Here is a 9,473-nt window from a genome sequence, read left to right as displayed (position 1 = left end):
CATTGTTTTAAATCTTATCTTTTTTTTAAACTTGTAATTTTATTTTATTCTATTTCTATGTATTTATTTTTCAAAAATTTTCCCTACTGTGGGAGGGGGGACACCCCCCTCCCACACCCTCCCCCCTCGCTCGCTCCGCTCGCTTGGACTCGGTCGCTACGCTCCCTCGCATAGCACCCCAACCCCCCCCCCCCTTTATAAAAAGCTGGATCCGCCCCTGGAAATAAGAATACTGAATAGGATAAATATCTCGATTTTTTTTTTGCTTCAATTTTTTTATCGGCCCATAACGTCATAATCCCTTTGCAATTTGTTTCATCTATTTGCGACCCTTATCTCGCTGCGCAACTGTAGCAGAGTAACTAAAAGTTGCAAACGGACAGAACAAAATGGCAGCGCGCACGCAACTACTGATCAGAAAGTCAAGACAACACTAACAGTAACAGGCTGATAAATTCAGTCAAGAATATTGAGATATCCTGCTGTATAATCTGTTCCCATTGTCCTACTTCGTGAATAAAACATTTTTGAGGAAATTTAGTTCTTAAATATGATTGATGGTCAGTCTTTGTATCTGCGAATTTCTAATGTATTTCTTAATTTTGGTGGTCCACCGGTCTGGGAGAGTACCGCCTACCGGTACCCAGGGAGCGCTCCCTGGGTAGGAGAAATCGAGCCGATGCTGACCAGCAGCATCAGTCACTGTGACAGTGTGAGTGTGGACCGGTCATCACGACTCTGCCCTACACTCAGCGTTCAACAGTCATTGGATTTCATGTTGGGAGAAGCCCAGGCTGTTACAGAATACAGGGATCAGCATGAGGTATGGTACCGGTAGTGGATCGTATTACCGAACACTTTTCATGAATTTGATCATATCAAACACATTATTCCAATATTAAAATTCACAAAACTTTCACCATAAATACACAAATACCTACAAAATATAAATATGCGGAAATTTTGCCGAAATTGTTTTTCGTTTTTCGACATCAGGGGAGCGTTTCATGAAGGGACTTTGTCCGACAAGTTCTGTTTTATCCGACAATTACCATAGTAACAGTACCTCTCAGCCAATCAGAATCAAGGAAAGATGTCAGATCTGACAACTTGTTGGACAAAAATGTTGATGAAACGCTCCCCAGCTTCCAATCGGACCTCTCTTCGCAAGTGAAATATTTTGGTCACTTGAAAAAGGTATCGTATTACCAAACGTGTGTTTTCTATGGGAAAAGTTAGGAAAACAACAAAGTCACTGATGAGCTATTTTGACCATATTTTATTGTTTTAGGATATAAAGACTTCGAAATTGTGTTTTTGATAATTTTTAATAATTTTTCTATTCAATTTCCCTTTGGAAGGATGTAGCAAAGGTTTGAGCATATTTGATTATTTTCTGACGCATATGACGTGCGCGTTCGGTAATACAAGGCCGGTCGGTAATACCATCACTCACTATACGTCAAGCTTCATTCAGTCTCTGTATTTAATTTGGGTTGTTCGGCTGAACTACGTTGGCTCCACTCACCAATGGGGATTACAGTAAAATGTCAGAAATTGTTGAATAAATCCCCAGAAACGACGGTTATTCCCATGATTCCTGTCTAGTATTTTCATTAAAATGAGTGAATGTAACCATGACATGTCAATGAATGGTTGATGAACAATGAAGGTTATCTTTTCCTAATTAAAAAATATGGTCAAGCAAGCCTGGCCTGCTTTTGTCAAATCTGGTTGACACTGCACTGCAGTCTGCACAAAAGAAATGTTTATTTCATTGCATCAATTTCGTTGGCTCCCTATTTGTAAACTGTATTTTTGTTAATGAGTTTTTCCTCGCAACATTTTTGGCCAGAGGAAACACCTTTTCTTGAGGATTTTGCTACTTTCTAATCTGGGCCCCTATAAAACCCAGCTTTAGTGCTTGGTGATAGGGTAGTTTTTTTCACATGATGGCATTGAACATTATGTATGATGGGGTGTCCAAACTTCGCGCACTTTTCAAAAATATTCATCAGGCTTAATTTTGTTCACAAAATATTCATAATTTATACAAAACCAATTCAAGAAATAGTTACCACATTGACGGCAAGATCGTAAACTATAAAATCATGGACGAAAATGTTAAGTAGGTCAAGGGGTTTCGCCAGTATCGCGATCTCAAAATTCTATTCCGATCGGCAAATGCGGGCTGTGCTGGAAAACCGTTCAGAAAAGTGTGACCTAACTTCGCGCACCAAAGCTTTTGTGGAGATTTAAACAAAAACTCAAGCTTAAAAAGTGAAATATTTATATCAGATTGATGGCAAAATGCTATGGAATCGGTTAGTACCACATTTAACTCACATTTTTGATGATTTCCGCTTGCAAAATGGTGATATCGTGATGCTTGTTGATTTCTTCAAAACGGGCACTAGCGGTGACAAATTTGCCGATCTTTTGCCAATATTTTCATGAATACTGAACTCATCCTAAAGAAGTTTTCATTACAGGGTAATTTTAGGTCGCTTTTCACGTTGATGTCAGATTTTAAGGATATTGGCTAGTTTTTTAGATAAGGACCGTCCGCGAAGTATGGACACGCGCGAAGTTTGGACACACTGCCATATACCCATTGGTTGTGTGTCCGGACGGGTTGGGTGTCCGGACACATTACTTTTACTCTCAATTGTGAAAAGTTTACAAGCAATGTCTTTAATTCTTTTTAGCACAGAATATAAGAAAATATAAAGAACAAATATTGATGGTGAAAAAAAACTATTCAACCTACCGTATATTTTTGGTTTATTCCTGAGATAATAACAAGGCTTCATTTCTGTTACGTGTCCAGACACCCAACCCCCCATCCTACAATCATATTAAATATACAACAATCATGAATATTTTGCCTATTGTGTTATTATTATTAGTTGGTGACTAATTTGTGAAAATGTTTATATTTTTCAGCATATTACCATCAATCATTTCACTGCATTTGTGTCTTTTTAGCTGTAGCTGTTATAGCTAGGGAGAGAATGCTAGTAGAAGAGGGACAAACCAAGACGAACCGATTCTGACCTCTCAGTCATGTTTTCAAGCATAAAAGACCTATCGACCTTGCAAATCAGAGGCTACGGAGATGGACTATAAAAGTACTTGTTGACTTAAGTTAAGAATGTAAGTCAAGAGCATGTATTTTATTAGACCAAAAGCTTCAGTCTCTGTATTTTGGTTGTTCCGCTGAACTACGTTGGCTCCAAATGGGGATTACAGTAAAATGTCAGAAATTGTTGAATAAATCCCCAGAAACGATGGTTATTCCTGTCTAGTATTTTATTTGATCTGGGACCCGTAACACAAAGCTTAGCAATGATCGTAAAACATTTTTCCCCAATTAATTTCATTGACTACAATGTACAATCAATCATGAAAATCAAGTGTATGATTAATTGCTTACCTTTGTATTACGGGACCCTGGTGACAATTTTACAGCCAGCAGGCTTGTGATGTCAAAATATGTCTCTGAAATACATGCTTTTAAATATTTTGCTAATTCAAATTAGGTTTTAAATACCGTTCTTTTAGTGGATTGTCCTTGGATTATGCATGTGAATATTTTTTTAGAGACGCAACAAATAATTCTTAAAAAAAAGACAATTTTTGTTTAGTATGTGCTTGAATATTCGGTTTGCTGGTTCATAAAAAAAATTGCTTGCACAATTCACACAGAGCACTTAGTGAAATAAGAACCTAAGACTATATGGTAAATATCTTAGTTTATAGGTAAAGCAATAAATATCATTCAAGACCCTTGGTTCAATCCAGGGTGAATGCATTTTTTTTCTTTTGTCCCTCACCCATACCATCTATCATTACAAATAAAAGTTGTGTTATTCCAAGTAATGCATTAAACATATCCCGTACCTTTTCTCATTTTGTGTATCGGTATGGGAACAAGACATTTGCAATAAACTTCTTTACATTCCTAGGACAGTATTCTGAAAAAAAAAAAATTTCAATAAGACAAATTTTCTTGTATCTTCACTGTTACAATAAAATTTATATACTGTGAAATCTTTTAAAACCATACTTGTAACATTTCTTGTAACTTTCACTGAGGGCGCATGATGTCATAGCTAGATATGCCAAGCGTCATCGCCAAGGTTCTACGAGACAACATCCAAGGTATCACATCCAAGGTATTCTCAGTAGTCTTCTTTACTGGCTTCTTTTTACTCATGATGTCTCCGTTTCCTAGTTTCTTACATGTTGTTACCTTCTCCAAAAAGAAAAACGCCCCGTGAATTTAGTTTACTATTACCGTGTAATTCTAGATAATAATGCTAGACGGCGGATAGCAGGCTTCGTGATACCTTGGATGTTGTATGCGCAAAGCATAAATTTCTCTTTGCACAGGATAACATATCGAGATAAAAGGTATTCTGAAAATTCTCTTATTGTTTTTAGTGTTAACTTCTTTGGCAAATACAATAAAATTTACAAGAGGTAGGGAGTTATTGTAACTTATTGCATGTAATATTTATCGGTCAACGATTAATGATTTCTTACTGGATCCCGCAAGAACGGCTTGCTTTTCAAAAGCAGACATTACAGAAACTGATTGGCATACTTTTCAGCAATTTAAAGATCTCATTCTAGATTATTAATCTCTTTCAAAGAATATATGACTAGGAGAACAACCACTGTATTTTTATCACTGTAGCGCCCGAACGTAGCATCAGGGACGCAAGGATAATTTTGTCATAAAAATTGTATAAATATTTAAATAATGTCAATTCATATGATTTTAAGTATCTGTAGGTGAGCTAGCTTTAGAACATTGCTTCATTTGAATTTCAAACTTTGGTTTAAAAAAAAAGAAATACTCGAATCAAGATTATCAAAGAAAATCAACAAATCATATAGATATAAAGTTGGAGGACAAGTGATGTGTGTACAACCAAATTAAGAAGTAAAATCATAGAGTTTCTTGTATATTATAATTCACTTTAATGACCAACCTTCTACATTCATTGGTTGCCAGGTGTCTCTGACAGGTGATCATCAATGCCCCCTTACCCGCAGGTGTGGCCCCTCCCCTGTCTTCCCTCGGTAGACAGCCATAGCAACTATACCAGCCAACCAATCAGCTTCTCTGCATTCTCATTACCCACCCATAGTCCAGTGCCCCGCCCACCCAGCCAGCAGACGGCTGTCTATGTCTATTGATCCCCAGGTCTGGCTAAAGATCTATAATTTCAGGTGGTAAGTATTAAACTACATCCTATTTTAGGAGAGTGTTTCATGAAAGCTTTTGTCTGTGATTTTCACTGTCTTTAATTTGCATTTAGCCAATCAAATGCATAAATGTCCTGTAGCTTTAACGTTTGTCAGTGAAAATTTTTCTTTCCTTAAATCTCATTGTTTACAGGTGTCTCTGATGGGAGATCATCGATGCCTTCACACCCAGGGGGTAATGCCTCTCCTGTGCTGCCTCTGTGTAAACTTAGCCACTATATCAACCAATCAGCTTTTCTGCATCCTCATCGCCTGCCAATAGTCCAGTGTCCCGCCCACCCAGCAGACGGCTGTCTATCGTTCCGTAGGTCAGGCTGAAGACTAATAAACCTCAAATGGTAAGTAAAACAACGTCATATTTCAGGGGAGTGTTTCATGAAAGGTTTTGTCAGTTTTTTCACTGACTTTTATTTGCTGTCAATTCCAAAGTATGGCTCCACAAGTCGTTACACAATCCTTTCACTAATGCTGTCCGAAGCTCCACGTGGACCAATCTCTGCTCCTGTATATATGGAAGCCACTTCAAACAAAATCCAGTCTCTGCGTCACACAGAACCCACATCTTTATACCCCACTTTGTTTTGTTTGGGATATACTGCTTGTAAGCTAGGCGCCCCTTGAAGGGCACAAGGCTTTCATCCACACTCAGATGGCAACTAGGTTCGTAGGAGTCCATGTATTGTGGCACCGATTTGTCGATAAGGGGTCTAGTTTTGAACATTGGGTCGAATCCCGGATTTCCACGGGTGATGATGCCCTTGTTGTTGTTAAAGTGGAGGAAACCGTTTAACAATTGATACCTATTCCTTGGCATAACCTCTCCAAATCCCGGTGTTGCCAATACACCGCTGATGGTTTCCCAATAGTTCGCAACAGCTGGTTTCGTTACGAGTCCCACTGCGATTTGCAGTGCGGTGAAAACTCTCATCTCACTTTCGTCAGTGTCACACCATGCATTATAATGAGAACCTGATAAAACCTGAACTGGGCAGTCGAAAAACTGGGATGCATAGCGGTTGGTCTCCTCGGTGATATGCTCAAATATGGAGCGTGGATAAAACTCGTAAAAAAAATCCACAGGTGTGAAGTCGAATTTGAGGCGAGCTCGTCCATCTATTGGAGCCCTAGAAGGCGTAAAATTGTCGCATTCAGCTAATCTTGTCCATATTGGAGTCGTACGTGTCAGACTAGGGCCAGGTTGTTGAACTAATGCAGGACCTGTTGCCGGTTGATCAATGTTGTGCATCTGTAGGTCCAGGCACATTATCTGCAGAAGTATTCACAGAATTTTCTTTGTTTTCAGAAGGATAATAAGGGTCATCATAAAACGTGATATTGGTATCATCTAAAGTGTTCATGTCTTCTTCATCACTCCACCTGTCAACAGAATCATCCCGTGGATCTTCGATCTCCCAATCTGACTCCATTAGGATGTCACGAACTTCGTCTGCAGTGAAAATCTTTCGTCGCTTCCTCGGAGGAGCCATTGCGATAATCTGGTTATAAAATAATACGATCGTTAGCTTCAGTGAATAATTTCTGATAAGGATCTGATAGTGAATGGCTAACTTCATAAAACCACCAATTATTTATAGAGCTTTGATAAGAGATAAGTTAAATGACAGTACCTTTTGATTGGTCGTTTCGCCAGTCAATTAACGCATTGTTTTAGCCGGTCTATTGTTTGACACCGCGGCGGGGACTTCAAAAAGAGCGACATCCTATTGTTTGATTTCAACTTGTAAGGTGACAAAGTTATCTCAATCATCCAAATCTTCAGTTTATAATCCTTTGAGGGTAACTTCTCCATCCTATTGCAGATATCCATCATAATTCAGAAATTCAAAGTTCAAATTTTATTTTCCACAATTCCATGAAAAACTAAATAATTACATGTGTGATATGAGCTTATCAATAAAAACATATGCACACATTAAATACAGAGTAAAAAAGTTAGGATTGAATAAATACACGTAACTAAAACGAGGTTGTGTCTATTACATTAATGGAATAATCTTTTAATACAATAGCATAATTATATCTTTGTAGTTTCCCATGTTAATATGTAACTTTAACATTTAAGTTACAATCATTGCAGTGGCGTTAATCGGGTCCGAGGAGTGAGGGTGACTATAGGGTCAATATATTTAGCTGAAAATTAAAAATTTGGGCCACCCCCACATCAAGGGCTATATATACGGGGGTAGACAACACATGGTTCATCCTCCAACGTTCACAGCATAAGTCTTACAAATCTCTCATTACACACTATAACAACTATTGAGTACGAACCCACAAAAACCAAAATACATGTTATTTTGGGATTAGCCTGCCAAGCTACTAGCACGATCGAGCCGGCGAGGTCTTTATTCAATAATATCAAATAATCAATACATTTGACAACACAGTTGTCATATTTCGCAAACGTGAAAACAAACCAATTGCTTCTTCAGTATTGTGTTTTAAGGTACATCATCTTCATAGGTTTTATATTCTATTAGCCCGGGATGAAAAAACAGAGATAAAAACTAATAAGCGCAAAAACTCTGAAAAAGCCTAGGCTATTACAAACATTGTTACCAGACATAAAGCGAACTTAATAATGGATTCTTAAAATATTAACTCGGGTAACTAATTTGTCTTTTTAAAAAAGACGTGCTAGTATTATGCTGTAGAAGGCTAGAATGATCCTCTGCGTTCTCTACGCCCAACTCAAGAATCTACTTCTTTTCATATACAAATTACCCTATATGTCAAGTTCAAATTATCCAACGTCGTCAAGACCGCTACGCTTGCCTGACTTAGCATTCATACGTTGCCGTCTAAACAAAATGTACCAGCTATACTCCGTAACGCTGGAAAATAAATTACATAATACAATGATACCCCAAAATGAGAGGCCACAACATGGTGCCTGTCAAAGTCCCGAGTGAGCTAGGAATAAAATAAAATGAAAATCTCATTTTGTAGTATAGATTTTGACATGTTATGCAGAAAATATCATCACATCTTACCCATTTCTCATTCATTTCCATTTTTTTCCTTCTTTTTTGATGACCGTTTTGATAGATTTAATTGTGACATACTTAATTTCTTAGAATAGGACCTCCCGCCTTTGGTACATACACGTTGGACTTATGGAATTCATAAATGGCTCATTATAACCATACTCAAGTGATGCCGCGGATATAACCTTTGCGATAGGAATTTTGTGTACACCTCCAAAATATCTACACCCATTTCTACATCTTGGTCGAACCGGATTTATGCAACTGGCTGACATGATGTCACCTAAGAAAAATACTTTTTTCAATTAAGCCAGTGCAAAAGGAAGCAAGATTTTTATTTTATTTCAATGATGACCTTTGTTTTATTGCTGGAAGAAGTATAGTACTCAAGAAAGAAAGTATACGTTTTGTTTTTAAATGTCAGGGTCAGATCTGCAGAAGGGGAAAGAGTGTGATGAAGAGACGCTGGTGCCTACAAAAATGAAGCATGCACATTTGACAGTCTGTATCAACATGGGAGTTACATAATATATATGAAGAGTTTAGTTGCAAAAGGGGTTAGGTCCACTTTTTACCATTCCGAGAAAAACCATGTTTTTTTATTCTCACTTACTGCAATACTCTAATGAGAAACTAAATTGTCATGATGTACTACCCTATCATGTGAACATAAAATTGGGTATAAAAGAAATCTACCCATCTTCAATTTTTTTCTATATCTTTTAAAAATTATCATTGTGGACCTAACCCCTTTTGCAACTAAACTGAAATGAATCCAATCTATTTTGATTGAAAAGGTGATTTTTCTTTGCCACTTTTATTTATGAGATGGACGTAACCCCTTTTGAAAAAAAAGTGATTTTTCTTTGCCATTTTATATCACTTTTAAATTGGAATTTCAACTTTTCTTTATCATTTCATAGAGCTACTAAAAATCTATACATTGAGACAAAAAAAATCAAATTTGATAAAAAAATGGACCTAACCACTTTTGCAAGTGAGCTCTTCATATAAAGCATTCTCATGAAGAAATCTGAAAGCTTCTACGACAAAAAATGATTATTCATGTTCCTCCTTTGCTCCTTTTCGTTGCATACAGGTTTTTTAGCCGGTTTGCTAAATCTAACAACACCAAATTACGTACAAGTCCTTTTGTTTCTCCCTTTTTGCCAGCAAAAAGATGATGGG

General features: G+C 37.3%; 1 long non-coding RNA gene across 3 annotated transcripts in view; it reads left to right on the top strand.

Annotated features, from left to right (window-relative positions):
* The first annotated feature begins 204 nt into the window (after positions 1-204).
* LOC129259493 (uncharacterized) overlaps positions 205-9,473 on the top strand; it is a 45,298-nt gene continuing 36,029 nt past the window's right edge. The window contains exons 1-4 of one of the 3 annotated variants that reach the window (XR_010293340.1): positions 205-560; positions 2,989-3,156; positions 5,024-5,244; positions 5,411-5,615. This is a non-coding gene — a long non-coding RNA (uncharacterized LOC129259493). Of the gene's footprint in view, positions 824-931; positions 1,198-2,988; positions 3,157-5,023; positions 5,245-5,410; positions 5,616-9,473 lie in introns of those variants that run through there. The other 2 variants (XR_010293339.1, XR_008584355.2) reach the window with 2 other exon arrangements.

Source organism: Lytechinus pictus, chromosome 1, assembly GCF_037042905.1.
Source record: "Lytechinus pictus isolate F3 Inbred chromosome 1, Lp3.0, whole genome shotgun sequence".
Classification (NCBI taxonomy): Eukaryota; Metazoa; Echinodermata; class Echinoidea; order Temnopleuroida; family Toxopneustidae; genus Lytechinus; species Lytechinus pictus.
Note: the sequence above shows the minus strand (reverse complement) of the source record. Positions and strands in the feature narration are given on the sequence as shown.